Below are 19933 nucleotides of genomic sequence, written 5' to 3' on the forward strand. Positions count from 1 at the left end.
GATAAAAGAACGACACTTGTAGAAATTAGACTATGGGCTATTAATGGGTTTTATATTAACTAAACGATGCCTCGTTAATTTAATATATAGACTTATAATTTGACATATTTATATATAACTACATACGCTTTACTGGGCACGGTGGGCGGGATATCTATAAATACCAATAATTGTTAATTTTACCGGACACGGAACTGGATTAATAGTTAATAGACTTGTTGAAACAGGGGTGGATTACATTCAAGGGTAATTGGTGTAATTGTTAACAAAGTATTAAAACCTTGGTTTACACGCAGTCGATAACCTGGTGTATTCATTAAACAAAGTATTAAGACCTTGTTACAATTCGAATCCCCAATTAGTTGGAATATTTGACTTCGGGAATAAGAATAATTTAACGAAGACTTCCACATTTTATGATTATGACTGATGGACTATTATGGACAAATCCGTATGGACATATCAAATAATCCAGGATAAAGGACAATTAACCCATGGTACTAAACTAAAAACAACACGTCAAACATCATGATTACGGAAGTTTAAATAAGCATAATTCCTTTATTTCATATTTAATTGCACTTTTAATTATCGCACTTTTATTTACTGTCATTGTATTTAATTGCACTTTTAATTATCGTACTTTTTAATTATCGCAATTTTATTTTATAGCACTTTATTTATCGCAATTTCATTATCATTATTTATTTTACGCTTTAAATTAAGTTATTTTTAATATTTTACATTAGGTTTTAACTGCGACTTAAGTTTTAAAATCGACAAACCGGTCATTAAATGGTAAAACCCCCTTTTATAATAATAATACTACTTATATATATTTATTTATTTTTACAATTATAAGTTAAAAAAAATATAGCGTTAAACTTGGCTAGAGTTCCCTGTGGACGAACCGGACTTACTAAAAACTACACTACTGTACGATTAGGTACACTGCCTATAAGTGTTGTAGCAAGGTTTAGGTATATCCACTCTATAAATAAATAAATCACTTGTGTAAAATTGTATCGTATTTAATAGTATTTTGTAGTAAAAATATAACTATTTCGTACCCCTCTGCTTTAACATCAAGTATTTTTGGCGCCGCTGCCGGGGACTTCTTGCTTAAACGCCAGAAGCGCAACGCTATATATAAAAAAAAAAGATTTTATTAGAGTTTTATTAAGTTTTTATTAAAAATATACGTTTTTAAAAAATATAAAAAAAATATATACAAAAATATAAAAGAAAAATATCTATATATTTATTTTTAAGAGTTTGTTTAAAATATATAAAGTTAAAAAAAGTATTTTTATTTCTATTTTAGTTTTTAAATATAAGTATTTTATTATTTTATATAAATATTTATTTATTTTAAAAACAGTAAAACAGAAAAAAGAAAAAAAATATAAAAAGTACTCGGCCCGATCACTGTTGCAGCCCAGCATTTGGTCCGAAATCCTACTTCATGCGATCGCATGAACCCGAAGGCAAAATTTCATGCGACCGCATGAAGTGATCTGACACGTCCCATGTGACCTGGTACTGCATTAATTACGTGGTAATTATTATTATTATTATTATTTAATTAAAACCCTAATTAGGGTTAATGTTTTTAATTATTTATTTTTAGTTTTTAATTAATTTGATTTATTTAGTTTAATTAGTTTTAATAAATTATAAAATTAATAGTTTTATAAAATAAATAATATAAAAATAATATTTTTATAAAAATTGTATTTTTTACAACTTTCAGTTTATTTTTATATTTTGTATCTTTTTATTCGTTTTAGCGTAATATTTGTATTTCTCGCTCATAATTAGTTTTAAGTCATAGTTTTTGCCATAGTTATTTTTATTTCTAGATTTTTAGGCTTTACCGTAAAATCCCTTAAGTACTTTTTCTTTAGACTAAGATTTAGGTGCTTTAGAATTTTGCGACGCCGTTTTAATATTTTAGTACCTTTTTAAGTTTATACTGTTTTGGATATAGAATTCCTTTTAAGCTTTAATATTTTTAGACGCAACTTTTAATTCTTAGTTTTTAGACTTTTAAGTTTCGACGCGCTACGTTCTTTTTATTATTTTTCGACCTTTTATTTTTCAACGTTTTCCGACGCGCTCTTTTTCTTTCTTATTTTTCGCCGCTCTAGTTTTTAGGACATAGAATTTTCTATTTCTTATCTAAAATTTCTTTAAACTTCAACGAAAAATTATTTTAAGTGGTTAAATTGATAGACATCCAAATTTTCTGTTTCGTAGTAATAGTTGGATTTGTTAGTGGCTGAGTTGTGAGCTTCCGATTTAAAGGGTTCTGGCTCCCTGCTGCATCTATTGGCTATTCGAAACGTGGGCAAAAGCAGAAAAGTCTATTAATTTGATAACTTATATAATTTTTATTTTTTATAACTAATAGGATATTTAGTGAATGCACCGAGCAAAACGTTCACCACCTTTTGTACGTTCACCACCTGTAACTCGATCAAGACATCTAGCCAATATTGTCGCCGTTGATTTTTCTTTAGAATCGTCATCTAGTCGACCAAGTACTCCAATTCAAATTTCCAATAATCCATTTTTTGAACCCAACCTCACAATTGAGAATCCAGAGAATATTCAGGGACAATTCATAGATCCTGAACCATTAATCTTTCCTCCGGAACCACCAATCATTCAAACAGAGATTGTAGAGGAACCAACCATTAAATCAGAATCCTCTAGTGATTCAGATTCAACAAATTCAATCATGGAAAATCTGGAACCTCTAAGTATGGAAGACCGAATGAGAGCTAAACGCACTGGCCAAGGTCACGCAATTACTCAACCAGACATTAATGCGCCATGAAATCAAAGGACAAATTCTACACATGGTAACTAATCAATGCCAATTTAGTGGTGCACCGAAGGAAGATCCAAATAAACATCTTCGAACCTTTAATAGGATCTGTACACTATTTAAAATAAGAGAAGTGGAGGATGAACAGATATATCTCATGTTATTTCCCTGGACTTTAAAGGGAGAAGCCAAAAATTGGTTAGAATCGTTACCTGAAGGGGCGATTGATACATAGGATGTTTTAGTTGAAAAATTTCTTAAACAATTCTTTTCGGCATCTAAAGCCGTAAGACTTCAAGGAGAAATTGTTACGTTCACACAAAAGCCAAATGAAACTTTATATGAAGCGTGGACCAGATTTGGAAAGTTATTGAGAGGATGTTCGCAACATGGTTTAAACACTTGTCAAATAGTACAAATATTCTACCAAGGATGCGACATCACTACAAGAAAAGACATCGATATAGCAACTGGTGGTTTCATTATGAAGAAAACCGCAACTGACGCTTACAAAATCATTGATAACACTACTTCCCACTCACATGAGTGGCATCAATAAAAATATATCGTTAGATCATCTAAAGCAGCTAGAGCCGATTCTAGCCATGACTTTGATTCCATTTCTGCAAAGATAGATGTTGTCGAGAGACGAATGGAAAAGATGACTAAAGATATTCACTCAATACGAATTAGTTGTGAGCAGTGTGGAGGACCACATTTAACAAAAGATTGTCTCAGTATTGAACTAACAATGGAATAAAGAGAGAATGTTTCATACATAAACCAAAGGCCTGGAAATAATTATCAGAATAATTATCAACCTCCAAGACCAATCTACAATCAAAACCAGAACTATAACCGAAATGTTCCATACAACAACCAACAAGGTCCTAGCAATCAACAAGTATCTAACAATACTTACAATCAGCAAAGATCTATTTTTCAAAACAAACCACCACAAACCGATGATAAAAAGCCAAATTTAGAAGATATGATGTCGAAGCTAGTTGAATCTCAAACACAGTTTTTCACATCTCAGAAACAAACCAATGAACAAAATGCTCAAGCATTTAGAAATCAACAAGCTTCTATTCAAAATCTGGAATAAGAAGTGAGCAACCTAGCATGGTTAATAGGTGAAAGAAAATCGGGAAGTTTACCTAGTGATACAAATGCTAACCCCCGGAATGAAACAGCTAAAGCCATTACCACAAGAAGTGGTATTACACTTAAACCACCTGAAATGCCTGTAATTTCTGATGAAGTTATTCCTACTCCACAAGAACCACAATCTGAGCAAGATAAGGAAACAGAACCGGTAGTTGAAAAGGTTAATGAAGATAACACAGTTAAAGCTAAACCTTATGTTAAACCATATCAACCACCACTTCCTTACCTGAGTAAAATGAGAAAAGAAAGACTTAAAGCCGAGCAATCCAAATTCTTGGATATGTTTAAACAGATAAATGTCAATCTTCCTTTCATTGATGTGATTTCAGTAATGCCTAGATATGCTAAATTCTTGAAAGATCTAATCACAAATAGAAAGAAAATAGAAGAACTCTCGGCTGTTACTATGAATGCTAATTGTTCTGCAGTGCTGTTGAATAAGATACCAGAAAAATTATCTGATCCAGGAAGTTTCACAATTCCATGTTTTCTGGGTAGTCTTAGTTCAATAGAAGCATTGGCAGACTTAGGTGCTAGTATAAATTTAATGCCGTATTCACTATACGCCAAACTAGACCTTGGAGAATTGAAACCAACACGAATAAGTATACAACTAGCCGATCGATCAGTAAAATATCCTAGAGGGATAATGGAAAACATGCTAGTTAAAGTTGGTACTTTAGTATTTCCAGTAGATTTTGTTATTCTGGATATGGAAGAAGATTCTCGAGTTCCTCTCATATTAGGAAGACCATTTTTAAACACGGCTAAAGCAATAATAGACGTGTTCAGTAAGAAACTGACCCTAAGTATAGAGGACGAGAGTGTTACCTTTTCTGTTGATAGAGCCATGCAACAACCGCAATCTGCAGATGATACATGTTATTATATTCAAACTATAGATTCACATGCAGAATTATTAGAAGAATTTCCAGAATTACAAGGAACATGAGAATGTTCTTTAGGAGAAGGAACTGAACCAATTGATGAAATTGAAATGTTAGCTACACTTATGGCTAATGGATATGAACCAACAACAGAAGAAATTCAAATGCTAAAAGAAGAAGACATATATCGATATAAATCATCGATAGAAGAACCACCGACATTAGAGTTAAAGCCACTTCCAAACCATTTGGAATACGCTTATTTACATGGTGAATCTGAATTACCTGTAATAATATCGTCTTCTCTTACTGAAAATGAAAAATCTCAACTCATTTCTGTGCTAAAAGCTCATAAACCAGCTATTGCATGGAAGATTCATGACATTAAAGGAATAAGTCCTTCGTATTGCACACATAAAATCCTTATGGAAGAAGGTCATAAAACGTATGTGCAACGTCAACGAAGACTAAATCCTAATATGCAAGATGTTGTTAAGAAAGAACTTATTAAACTGCTAGATGCAGGTTTAATTTATCCAATTTCTGATAGTCCATGGGTAAGCTCAGTTCAATGCATGCCTAAGAAGGGTGGCATGACTGTCATCACAAATGAGAAAAATGAGCTTATTCCTACTAGGACTGTAACAGGATGGCGTGTTTGTATTGATTATAGAAAATTAAATGACGCCACCAGAAAAGATCACTTTTCATTACCTTTCATTGATCAAATGTTGGAAAGATTAGCCGGAAATAGTTACTATTGTTTTCTTGATGGTTTTTCCGGATATTTTCAAATTCCAATAGCACCCGAAGATCAAGAGAAAACCACATTCACGTGCCCTTATGGTACTTTTGCTTACAAACGCATGCCATTTGGACTTTGCAACGCCCCTGCAACCTTTCAAATGTGCATGATGGCGATTTTTCACGACATGATTGAAGAATGTATGGAAGTTTTCATGGATGACTTTTCAGTCTTCGGTGATACATTTGAATCATGTCTAGTTAATCTTGAACGAATGCTTATTAGATGCGAACAATTAAATCTAGTACTTAATTGGGAGAAATGCCATTTCATGGTTAAAGAAGACATCGTTCTTGGTCATAAAATTTCAAAGGAAGGAATTGAAGTAGATAGAGCTGAAGTAGATGTAATTGCTAAACTTCCACATCCCACCAATGTTAGAGGAGTTAGGAGTTTTCTAGGGCATGCCAGTTTTTACCGACGTTTCATAAAAGATTTTTCTAAAATTGCCACTCCTATGAATAAACTCCTAGAAAAGGATGTTCCATTCATCTTTTCGGATGAATGCATCAAATCTTTTAATATTCTTAAAGAAAAACTCACTAATGCGCCGATCATGATAACTCCAAATTGGAATCTACCGTTTGAACTAATGTGCGATGCAAGTGATTTTGCAATGAGAGCCGTTTTAGGACAAAGGATTGAAAAACGATTTCAACCTATATATTATGCTAGTAAGACGTTACAAGGAGCACAAACGAATTACACAGCTACTGAAAAACAACTCCTTGCTATTGTCTTTGCTTTTGACAAATTTCGTTCATATCTCGTTCTAGATAAAACGGTGGTCTATACCGACCATTCTGCTCTTAGATACCTATTTTCGAAACAAGATGCCAAACCAAGATTAATCCATTGGATTTTACTCTTACAAGAGTTCGATATTGAAATTCGAGACAAAAAGGGAGCAGAAAATCTCGCCGCTGATCATCTTTCTCGTCTTGAAAGTCCCGAATTAGAAGTTCTAAATGAATCGGCCATACAATACAACTTTCCTGATGAATATCTATTGAAGATAGATTATAATGAAATTCCATGGTTTGCAGACTATGCAAACTACTTAGTATGTGGATTCCTTGAAAAAGGGTTGTCGTACCAAAAACGAAAGAAATTCTTTAGTGATATAAAACACTATTTCTGGGAAGATCCACATTTATTTAAAAGTTGTCCCGATGGAATAATACGCCGATGTGTATTCGGAGATGAAGCTAGTCAAATTTTAAACCATTGTCACACAGGACCAACAGGAGGGCATTATGGGCCTCAACTCACAGCAAGAAAAGTTTACGATGCTGGATTCTATTGGCCTACAATTTTCAAAGACGCACACCTTCTTTGAAAATCCTGTGATGCATGTCAAAGGGCCGGAAAAATAAGTCAACGTGATGAAATGCCACAAAATATCATTCAAGTATGTGAAGTATTTGACATTTGGGGTATTGACTTTATGGGTCCATTTCCAAAATCTCATAATAATCTCTACATTCTCGTTGCCATTGATTATGTATCTAAATGGGCGGAAGCACAAGCTCTCCCGACTAACGATGCACGAGTTGTAGTCAACTTTTTAATAAGTGATCGGGGTACTCATTTTTGTAATAATCAACTTGAGAAAGTTCTCAAAAGATATGGAGTAACTCATAAAACCTCCACTGCTTATCATCCACAAACAAGTAGACAAGTTGAAAATACCAACCGAGCATTAAAACGTATTCTAGAGAAAACCGTAGGATCAAATCCGAAGGAATGGTCCATGAAATTGGAGGATGCACTCTGGGCTTTTAGAACAGTCTACAAAACTCCAATTGGAACCACACCTTTTAGACTCGTTTACGAAAAAGCATGTCATCTTCTAGTAGAAATTGAACACAAAGCATTTTGGGCTTTGAAGACATGTAATCTTGATTTACATGAAGCCGGATGTCTACGATTAAGTCAACTAAACGAATTAGAAGAATTAAGACTTGAAGCATACGAAAATTCGTTAATCTATAAGGAAAGAACGAAGAAATGGCATGATAAAAGAATTAGAAGTTCAAAAGAATTTAAAGAAGGAGACAGAGTTCTTCTTTTCAATTCACGATTCAAGCTGTTTCCTGGAAAATTGAAATCAAGATGGTCTGGACCATTCATCGTCAAAAGAGTTTTCCCATACGGAACAATAGAGTTAATAAATTCAAATGGGATTGAATTTAAAGTTAATGGTCACAGAGTTAAACATTACATACATGGACCGATGGAAATTGAAAACGAAGTTAATCACAATTTCGACACCACAGCTAACTAAGTGTGGGAAGATTCGAGTCTTTTAAGGGTAATACGTATTTCTGTTAGAGTTAGATATTATGTTTTCGTGTAGTTCTCGAGAATGGAATCCGAATGGTCTTTCCCTAGTAGACCCTAAAGAACTAGTCTTCTCCCCCCATTCTGAATTTTTATTTTTATTTTAGGTTTTACGAGATGAAGAATTCCTGTGAACTAAACCATGGTCTAATGCTACACGCTTTGATCACTAAACGTAATAATGACACACTCCCGAGTGACCTGGTATCAGTAATAAGAGCCAAATTAGACTGAGTAAGAAAAGAACTCAGAAACAATCATAATAAGTTACATTTTGGTAAAGGAAAATCAAAATCCGCAGTGAAAAGAAGAGCATGACACCTTGAAAGATGTCACAAATGCGAAAAATGGTCACACGAAGGAAAATGCTCTACGAATCAGACATATTCCAATACCGAGTTCGTTACTTTATGCAGAGAAGGACCGTTCATATGTTTCGAAGAAAAATCGTTGAATGCTCGAGGTTACGCCTATGTAGCTATGGAAAACTAATTAGTCCGACTATCTTATGAGTGGGCTAAAGCAGGTCACTGAGAATTCTATCTACCGGGTAAGTTTGTACAGTTTTTATTTTTATTTTTATTTTATTGCTTTTAACCTTTTGACATTAAACGCTAAATTGTTCGCTATAAAGTATTAAATTGATACTCAATAAAATTAGGTTTTGTGACCGAAATTATTGATATCATACAAAAATTTATTACATCACTGCAAAATTTACCGTTTATTCTTAAGGTATAAATATCTTTAATCAATCAACCCAAAATATTTCAAAAATTCGTCAGGAGTAAAACTAGGTAATATAGCCGAAATTACTTTACCGAAAAGAGGGGAGTATATTTTTGATAATATTTGATTGATTAAAGTGGGATAAAAGACTAAAAAGATTTTTAATTTTTATTTTTACTTTGTTTTTAAAATTAATATATTAATATTAAATTATTATTGTAAACTTTTTGAATTAATATATTTAATTTTGTAAATATAAAAAAAATTAATATTTTTAATATAAGTTTGTATGTATAAAAACAAAAATATAATATAAATTTGGTGTGAATTTTTAAAATTTTAATAATATGAATTTTTAATTTTATGCAATTTAAATTTAAGTTTGGTGTGAATTTAAAAACAAAAATTTACTTTATTTCGCTAAGTTAAAAATATGATTTTTAAAATTCGTCGTGAGTTGAAAACTAGGTCGTTGAACCGAAATTGCTCTACCCAAGGGAGGGACGAGAATTTTTATTATCATTATTTTTAATCTTATTGAATTAAAGTATGCCAAAAACATATAAAGAAAAAACTTAAAAATCTTTGCTTTTAAAACTGTGCTTAAAAAAATGACAAATTTTAAAATTTTGTCGAGGGACGGACTAGGACAACGATCCGAAACGCCCTCATCCTAAAAACAAAATTTTAATTTTTAATATATATGTTTTATTAGTAAAGGTTTCAAAAAAAAAAAAAATACAGACCCCCATGCGATCGCATGGGGTTTGGCTTGTAACCTCATGCGATCGCATGAGGCAGAATATCTGGGCAGATCAAATAGACAGACGAGTCTGTCTTCACCACAACACACACACATATACACGAAAATAACCCAAAAATCACCTCTAAAATTCGCAATTTTTCACCATAATTCGTCAAATTTCTCGCTCTAATCATGAAATTGTTCAGAAGCTTTTCAAAGAAGGTAAAAATTTCACCCCTAAACCTCTTTAAATTTGATTTTTAGTGTTCTTGAGCTATAATTTACCTAATTTGATTTTTTTAATTTCTAGTGTAATTAGAGTTAAATTGTTAGTATTTTATGCATGTATAACCTAGATTGATGCTATTTAACATGATTTGAAGCCAAAAACTTCAAATTTTTTAGGAATCTAGGGTTTGTGTTCTTGAGCAATTTGGGGCTTTCTGATATAAACATGTTATAGCCGATTTTTGTCATGAATTATTGCTAAATTAAGTAGTGTAACATGTTTAGGTAGCTAAATGATCCAAACTTTGATCCTAAACATGATTTTTGAGAATTAAAGTGGACTTTTTAGGTATAAAATTCATGAACTTGATTAAATTGATGTAAATGCCATTTGAAACTTGTTTAATTACTAGTAATGGTTGTTTTAACATGTTATTTGAGTTAAATGCTTATGAACTTTGTAAACATTTTCATATATGCTTATTTGAAAAAGTGTAGAATTGTAAAAAATTGTGAAAATGTGTATAAGTTTAATTTTGATTTAACATGTTATTGTAATTGTTTCAATTTGTTATTTTGCTAACACTAATGCATATTTGGATGCACAAATTTTGTGTTTAATGTGTTTTGCAGAGATTTACAGATACTGATGGTGCAACATCATCATCCAGGCAACCTGCTCCAGAACCTAAACCAGAAATGCAATATGAACCTGAACCGGAGCAACAACAGGAACCATAACAACAACCTGATGAACACGTTCCATATTATGATCCGCTACAATTTGTTGATGCCTTCATAGTATTTCCGATGCATCCGCCAGTAGAATACCCAACGATTCCTGAACACACACTGCATTCTAATCTGAGATTCGATAGAAGCTGGAGAGATTACCCAACATATCAAAGTAACAAATTCAAACTGATACCGAAAAATGTAGAAGTGCCAAGGGTAATCGATTGGGAGCCTTTGGAAAGGGTCCAACTTGCTAACTCAGTTAGACAGCATTTGATCCAAATGTATGGCAGCTCTTCTTTTCACGATTGGGAATGTCTATTCACCATTCGTAGACCTGTATATAAGGAATGGTGTATTGAGCTTATGAGTACTATAGCATTAAATGCAGATGTAGATAGGTTAGATGATAAAAGTTTTCTTAGGTTTATACTTGCCCGTAGGATGTACAGGATGTCCATGCTGGACATGGCCAGGGCTTTGCAGATATATACTCCTAGTGAATTACTACTACCGATTGTATGAATTTGATTTATCGCGGTGAAAGGGTAGATAGGAATTTTGACGCGAACGCCATCTGGAGGCGTATATCAGATTATAATGTTTTCACGTTGGGAGGAAAACACTCCTACTTACATATTAACAAAGCCGAGCTTCGTATAATTCATAGATTTTTGGCTAACTCGATTACACAGAGAGGTCACAATAAGGAGAAAATGACCTTACATGATTTATTTTACCTAAAGTGTATTCGAGACCCAAGAGGCTTTGTTAATATCCCTTACCGTGTTGGTTTTTATTTGTCTAAGATGGTGGAAGGAATACAGGAAGGGGGAATAATAGGAGGAGGTATTTTTGTTACTCTCATTGCAGAGTATTTGGGTATAGATAGGGAACAAGGGGGTCCACTTTTGGAATGTAGGGAACAGGTTGAGCCTTTAGGATTGAAGGTCTATCAGGGTGCTAAGGTATTAAAGAGCAGACGAAACCAGGCAGTACCCTATGAAGGTCGTCATCCACAGGTAGAGAGAGGATCAGATGAAAAAATAGAGGAAGCAGATGACATTAGGGATGTCATTAGGGAGGCTATGACTGACGTCTACCAGCGTGTAGATGAGGTAGATATGACAAACGGGGAGAGATTTAGTCGGATGGAGCAGTGGCAAGCCCGGAATGATTACGAGCATTCCAGGCAATGACAGCATGATAGATGGGACTATCATCAGCGTCAGATCATGAGCTGGTTGTCACCTCAGGATCACTACGTACCGACCCGACCCGCTTACTATCCTCCACACCAGCCCGAGATGAGACCACCATATACTCTCTACGACCCTAACCAGGCCTACCAGTACACCTATCACCAACCATGGAACCCGGACGGCGATATGAACTGGAACCCCTATCCAGATTGATATCGTTCCTGTTGGTGATTTCTATGATTTTTATCTTTTTATCATTTCTATTTATTTATGTTTAAACACATTATATTTTGATACTTTTATGTAAGTTTAATATTTCTATTATGTTGTACTAATATTTCATATTTGATTTGAAAGTGGGATTTTAAGTCCCATTTCAAATTACCATGCATGTTATTATTTGTATGTATGTATATTGTCAATTGTACACAACAAGGTAAAACAGCGCATTTTCAAAGACTGGCATTAAGTTCAGCAAAAGCTACTGATTTTGACGACAAAACGAAAAACAAATGTGATGTAACAACAAGACGGAATGAACAAATGATGTGCACCATTTATCATTGATAATGCTAAAAACGAACATATATTTCATAGCATTATTCCTAAAGAAAGACAAGCTTTTAGTTGCAATTGTTCTATTTAAAAGTGATATTTGTTTAAATAATAAAACGTGAAGATAAAAGACAGATTCGACGAATTGAAGACGCAAACGACCAAAAAGCTCAAAAGTACAAAATACAATCAATGAGGTTCCAATTATTGATAAGAAACGTCTCAAAATTACAAGAGTACAAGATTCAAAACGCAAAGTACAAGATATTAAATTGCACGCAAGGACGTTTGAAAATCCGGAACCGGGACCAGAGTCAACTCTCAACGATCGACGCAACGGACTAAAAATTACAAGTTAACTATGTATATAAATATAATATAATATATAATTAATTCTTAAAATTAATATATATATATTATAATATATTTATAAAACGTCGGTAAATTAAAAGACAAACCTTTGTGAGCTGGAATTACGAACTCCGCGAGTTGCGGAGTATGGAGGCCAAAAATGCCGCGACTCGCGGAGCAGCCAAATACGAAAATCCCTATAAAACCCAACGAATTCTGATCATTTTTATCATCCAATATATCAGTCTCTATATCTATATACGTAATATTTATATTTATAATTTATATATTAATTTTAATTTTAATTTTAATCCTAATAATAAGGGTATGTTAGCGAATGTTGTAAGGGTGTAAGTCAAAATTCTGTCCGTGTAACGCTACGCTATTTTTAATCATTGTAAGTTATGTTCAACCTTTTTAATTTAATGTCTCGTAGCTAAGTTATTATTATGCTTATTTAATCCAAAGTAATCATGATGTTGGGCTAATTACTAAAATTGGGTAATTGGGCTTTGTACCATAATTGGGGTTTGGACAAAAGAACGACACTTGTGGAAATTAGACTATGGGCTATTAATGGGCTTTATATTTGTTTAACTAAATGATAGTTTATTAATTTTAATATAAAGATTTACAATTGGACGTCCCTATAAATAACCATATACACTCGATCAGACACGATGGGCGGGGTATTTATATGTACGAATAATCGTTCATTTAACCGGACACGGGAATGGATTAATAGCCACTAGAATAATTAAAACAGGGGTGAAATTATGTACAAGGACACTTGGTATAATTGATAACAAAGTATTAAAACCTTGGGTTACACTCAGTCGACATCCTGGTGTAATTATTAAACAAAGTATTAAAATCTTGTTACAGTTTAAGTCCCCAATTAGTTGGAATATTTAACTTCGGGTATAAGGATAATTTGACGAGGACACTCGCACTTTATATTTATGACTGATGGACTGTTATGGACAAAAACCAGACGGACATATTAAATAATCCAGGACAAAGGACAATTAACCCATGGGCATAAAAATAAAATCAACACGTCAAACATCATGATTACGGAAGTTTAAATAAGCATAATTCTTTTATTTCATATTTAATTCCCTTTATTTTATATTTAATTGAAATTCTAATTTTAGCACTTTTATTTATTGTTATTGTATTTAATTGCACTTTTAATTATCGTACTTTTTAATTATCGCAAGTTTATTTTATCGCACTTTTATTTATCGCAATTTCATTATCGTTATTTACTTTACGCTTTAAATTAAGTCTTTTATTTATTTAATATTTTTACATTTTGTTTTAACTGCAACTAAAGTTTTAAAATCGACAAACCGGTCGTTAAACGGTAAAAACCCCCCTTTATAATAATAATATTACTTATATATATATTTGTATTTTTATAAAAGTAAACTAATATAGCGTTAAGCTTTGTTTAAAGATTTTGCCTGTGGAACGAACCGGACTTACTAAAAATTACACTACTGTACGATTAGGTACACTGCCTATAAGTGTTGTAGCAAGGTTTAAGTATATCCATTCTATAAATAAATAAATATCTTGTGTAAAATTGTATCGTATTTAATAGTATTTCCTTGTAAAATTTAATAGTATTTTATACCCCTTAGCTTTGACATCAAGTATTTTTGGCGCCGCTGCCGGGGAACTTAAAAATTTAGCTTAAAAGCCGGAAGCGCAACGCTATATAAAAAAAAAAGATTTTTATTTTTAGTTTACTTTTATTAAAATTCACTTTTGTAAAAATACGTTTTTAATTATTCGAAAATATAAAAAGAAAACAAAAATGTATATATTTTTTTTAAGATTTTGTTAAATATTTAAGTTTTATAAAGTTTCTTTATTTTTATTTTATAAAAATATAAGTTTTATTTAAATATTTTTATTTAAAACATAAAAAAAAACCGAAAAAAAAATTAATATATATATAAATCTATTTTTAAGATATTTTTAAAATTATAAAGTAGTTCTATTTTTATTTTAGTTTTTAAATATAAGTTTTTATTATATAAATATTTTTATTTAAACAGAAAATATAAAACAGAATATAAAAAAAAAACGCGTCGAATTTTAATCAACCTGTCATCTGAAAATTGGAACCCCGCGACTCGCGGAGTTTGCAGCTTCGAATACCGCGACTCGCGGAGACACTCTGACACGCCGACAGAAACCCTAATCAGGCATTAAATACGGGGTAATTATTAATTATTATTATTATTATTAACCCTAATTACTTATTATTATTATAATTAGTTTTAAGTTTATTTTTATTTAATTTATATATTTAGTTAAATTAGTTTAATTAAAATATAAAATTAATAGTTTAATAAAATAAATAATATAAAAATAATATTTTTATAAAAATTGTAATTTTCACAACTTTTAGTATATTTTTATATTTTTTTTCCTTTTTAATTGTTTTAGCGTAATATTTGTATTTTTCGCTCGTATTTAGTTTTAAGATATAGTTTTTGCCATAGTTATTTTTTTTTACTTCTAGATTTTTAGGCTTTGCCGTAAAATTCCTTAAGTGCTTTTTCTTTAGACTACGATTTAGGTACTTTAGAATTTTGAGACGCCTTTTTAAGTTTTAGTACCTTTTTAAGTTATTTCCATTTGGGATATAGTTTTTCTTGTAAGCTTTAATATTTTTAGACACCTTTTACCTATGTATCAATTATCATTCCAATTAGTAATCTCAATTTGCGATTATAATTTTAAGTTAGTGGTGGTAATAAGGTTGGGTTAGGCAAGTGTTTTAAAGTTTTATAAGTCACTCTTTTTATTTCTTATTTTTCGACGCCTTTTATTTTTTCGATCTTTTCTTTTTCGACCTTTTTCCGACGCACTCTTTTTCTTTCTTATTTCTCGTCATTCTAGTTTTAGGACATAGATTTTTATTCTACTTCTTATCTAAATTTCTTAAAATTACGAAAATTTATTTTAAGTGGTTAAATTGATAGACATCAAAATTTTCTGGTTCGTAGTAATAGTTGGATTTGTACGTGGACCGGGTTATTGGAGCCAAACAGTCCTCAATTATATTGAGACCAAACGAATCCTGCCCCTCTGCTGCATCTTTTGGCTATTCGAAACGTGGACAAAATCAAAAAAGTCTATTGATTGGATAACTTATATAATTTTTCTTTCCTTTTTAAAAACTAATAGGATATTCAGTGAATGCACCGAGCAAGACGTTCACCACCTTTTGTACGTTCACCACCTGTAACTAGATCAAGACATTTAGCAAATATTACCGCCGTTGATTTTTCTTTAGAATCGTCATCCAGTCGACCAAGTACTCCAGTTCAAATTTTCGATAATCTATTTTTTGAACCCGACCTTACAATTGAGAATCCGGAGAATATTTAGGGACGATTCATAGATCCTGAACCATTAAATTTTCCTCCGAAACCACCAATCATTCAAACAGAGATTGTTGAGGAACGAACCATTAAATCAGAATCCTCTAGTGATTCCGATTCAACAAATTCAATTATGGAGAATCTGGAACCTTTAAGTATGGAAGACCGAATGAGAGCTAAACGTACTGGCCAAGATTACGCAATTACTCATCCTGACATGAATGCGCCAGATTATAAAATCAAAGGACAAATTCTACACATGGTGACTAATCAATGCCAATTTAGTGGTGCACCGAAGGAAGATCCAAATGAACATCTTCGTACCTTTAATAGGATCTGCACACTATTTAAAATAAGAGAAGTGGAAGATGAACAGATATATCTCATGTTATTTCCCTGGACTTTAAAGGGAGAAGCCAAAGATTGGTTAGAATCGTTACCTGAAGGGGCGATTGATACATGGGACGTTTTAGTTGAAAAATTTCTTAAACAATTCTTTCCGGCATCTAAAGCCGTAAGACTTCAAGGAGAAATTGTTACGTTTACACAGAAGCCAAATGAAACTCTATATGAGGCGTGGACAAGATTTGAAAAGTTATTAAGAGGATGTCCGCAACATGGTTTAGATACCTGTCAAATAGTACAAATATTCTACCAAGGATGCGACATCACTACAAGGAAAGACATCGATATAGCAGCTGGTGGTTCTATTATGAAGAAAACCGAAACTGATGCTTATAAAATTATTGATAACACTGCTTCCCACTCACATGAGTGGCACCAATAAAAAGATATCGTTAGATCATCTAAAGCAGCTAGACCGATTCTAGCCATGACTTAGATTCCATTTCCGCAAAGATAGATGCTGTCGAGAGACGAATGGAAAAGATGACTAAGGATATTCACTCAATACGAATTAGTTGTGAGCAGTGTGGAGGACCACATTTGACAAAAGATTGTCTCAGTATTGAACTAACAATGGAACAAAGAGAGAATGTTTCATACATAAACCAAAGGCCTGGAAATAATTATCAGAATAATTATCAACCGCCAAGACCGATCTACAATCAAAATCAGAACTATAACCGAAATATTCCATACAACAACCAACAAGGTCCTAGCAATCAACAAGTATCCGACAATACTTACAATCAGCAAAGACCTAATTTTCAAAACAAACCACCACAACCCGATGATAAAAAGCCGAATTTAGAAGATATGATGACGAAGCTAGTTGAAACTCAAACGCAGTTTTTCACATCTCAAAAACAAACCAATGAACAAAATGCTCAAGCATTTAGAAATCAACAAGCTTCTATTCAAAATCTGGAACAAGAAGTAAGTAACCTAGCAAGGTTAATAGGTGAAAAAAAACCGGGAAGTTTACCTAGTGATACAAATGCTAACCCCCGGAATGAAACAGCTAAAGCCATTACCACAAGAAGTGGTACAACACTTAAACCACCTGAAATACCTGTAACTTCCGATGAAGCTATTCCTACTCCACAAGAACCACAACCTGATCAAGATAAGGAAAAAGAACTGGTAGTTGAGAAGTTTAATGAAGATAACACAGTTAAGGCTAAACCTTATGTTAAACCATACCAACCACCACTTCCTTACCCGAGTAAAATGAAGAAAGAGAAACTTGAAGCCGAGCAATCCAAATTCTTGAATATGTTTAAACAGATAAATGTAAATCTTCCTTTCATTGATGTGATTTTAGGAATGCCTAGATATGCTAAATTCTTGAAAGATCTAATCTCAAATAGAAAGAAAATGGAAGAACTCTCGGCTGTTACTATGAACGCTAATTGTTCAGCAGTGCTGTTGAATAAGATACCAGAAAAACTATCTGATCCAGGAAGTTTCACAATTCCATGTTTTCTGGGTAGTCTTAGTTCAATAGAAGCATTGGCAGACTTAGGTGCTAGTATAAATCTAATGCCGTATTCACTATACGCTAAACTAGACCTTGGAGAATTGAAACCAACAAGAATAAGTATACAACTAGCCGATCGATCAATAAAATATCCTAGAGGGATAATGGAGAACATGCTAGTTAAAGTTGGTACTTTAGTATTTCCAGTAGATTTTGTTGTTCTGGACATGGAAGAAGATTCTCAAGTTCCTCTCATATTAGGAAGACCATTCTTAAACACGGCTAAAGCAATGATAGACGTGTTCGGTAAGAAACTGACCCTAAGTATAGAGGACGAGAGTGTTACCTTTTCAGTTGATAGAGCAATGCAACAACCTCAATCTGCAGATGATACATGTTATTATATTCAAACTATAGATTCACATGCAGAATTATTAGAAGAATTTCCAGAATTATAAGGAACAGGAGAATGTTCTTTAGGAGAAGGAACAGAACAAATTGATGAAGCTGAAATGTTAGCTACACTTATAGCTAATGGATATGAACCAACAATAGAAAAAATTCAAATGCTAAAAGAAGAAGACAGATATCGATATAAATCATCGATAGAAGAACCTCCGAAATTAGAGTTAAAGCCACTTCCAAACCATTTGGAATACGCTTATTTACATGGTGAATCTGAATTACCTGTAATAATATCGTCTTCTCTTATTGAAAATGAGAAATCACAACTCATTTCTGTGTTGAAAGCTCATAAACCAGCCATTGCATGGAAAATTCATGATATTAAAGGAATAAGTCCTTCGTATTGCACACATAAAATCCTTATGGAAGAAGGACATAAAACGTATGTGCAACGCCAACGAAGACTAAATCCTAATATGCAAGATGTAGTTAAGAAAGAGATTATTAAACTGCTAGACGCAGGTCTAATTTATCCAATCTCTGATAGTCCATGGGTAAGCCCAGTTCAATGCGTGCCTAAGAAGGGTGGCATGACTGTCATTACAAATGAGAAAAATGAGCTTATTCCTACTAGGACTGTAACAGGATGGCGTGTGTATATTGATTATAGAAAATTAAATGACGCCACCAGAAAAGATCACTTTCCCTTACCTTTCATTGATCAAATGTTGGAAAGATTAGCCGGAAATAGTTACTATTGTTTTCTAGATGGATTTTCCGGATATTTTAAAATTCCAATAGCACCCGAGGATCAAGAGAAAACCACGTTCACGTGCCCTTATGGTACTTTTGCTTACAAATGCATGCCATTTGGACTTTGCAACGCCCCTGCAACCTTTCAAAGATGCAAGATGGCGATTTTTCACGACATGATAGAAGAATGCATGGAAGTTTTCATGAATGACTTTTCAGTCTTCGGTAATACATTTGAAACATGTCTAGCTAATCTTGAACGAATGCTGTTAGATGCGAACAATCAAATCTAGTAATTAATTGGGAGAAATGCCATTTCATGGATAAAGAAGGCATCGTTCTTGGACATAAAATCTCAAAGGAAGGAATTGAAGTGGATAGAGCTAAAGTAGATGTAATTTCTAAACTTCCACATCCCACCAATGTTAGAGGAGTTAGGAGTTTTCTAGGGCATGCCGGTTTTTACCGACGTTTCATAAAAGATTTTTCTAAAATTGCCACTCCTATGAATAAACTCCTAGAAAAGGATGCTCCATTCATCTTTTCAGATGAATATATCAAATCTTTTAATATTCTTAAAGAGAAACTCACTAATGCGCCGATCATGATAACACCAAATTGGAATCTACCATTTGAACTAATGTGCGATGCAAGTGATTTTGCAATGGGAGCCGTTTTAGGACAAAGGATTGAAAAAAGATTTCAACCTATATATTATGCTAGTAAGACGTTACAAGGAGCACAAACAAAGTACATAACTACTGAAAAAGAACTCCTTGCTATTGTCTTTGCTTTTGACAAATTTCGTTCATATCTCGTTCTAGCAAAAACGGTGGTCTATACCGACCATTCTGCTCTTAGATACCTATTTTCGAAACAAGATGCCAAACCAAGATTAATCCGTTG

At 32.8% G+C, this 19933-nt stretch overlaps 1 non-coding gene across 1 annotated transcript; it reads right to left on the reverse strand.

Annotated features, from left to right (window-relative positions):
• Positions 1 to 16504: 16504 nt before the first annotated feature.
• LOC139856717 (small nucleolar RNA R71) lies at positions 16505 to 16611 on the reverse strand. The gene has a single exon (XR_011762178.1). It is a non-coding gene; the product is annotated as a small nucleolar RNA R71 (small nucleolar RNA).
• Positions 16612 to 19933: the final 3322 nt, after the last annotated feature.

The sequence above is a fragment of the Rutidosis leptorrhynchoides genome, chromosome 6, assembly GCF_046630445.1.
Source record: "Rutidosis leptorrhynchoides isolate AG116_Rl617_1_P2 chromosome 6, CSIRO_AGI_Rlap_v1, whole genome shotgun sequence".
NCBI lineage: Eukaryota > Viridiplantae > Streptophyta > Magnoliopsida > Asterales > Asteraceae > Rutidosis > Rutidosis leptorrhynchoides.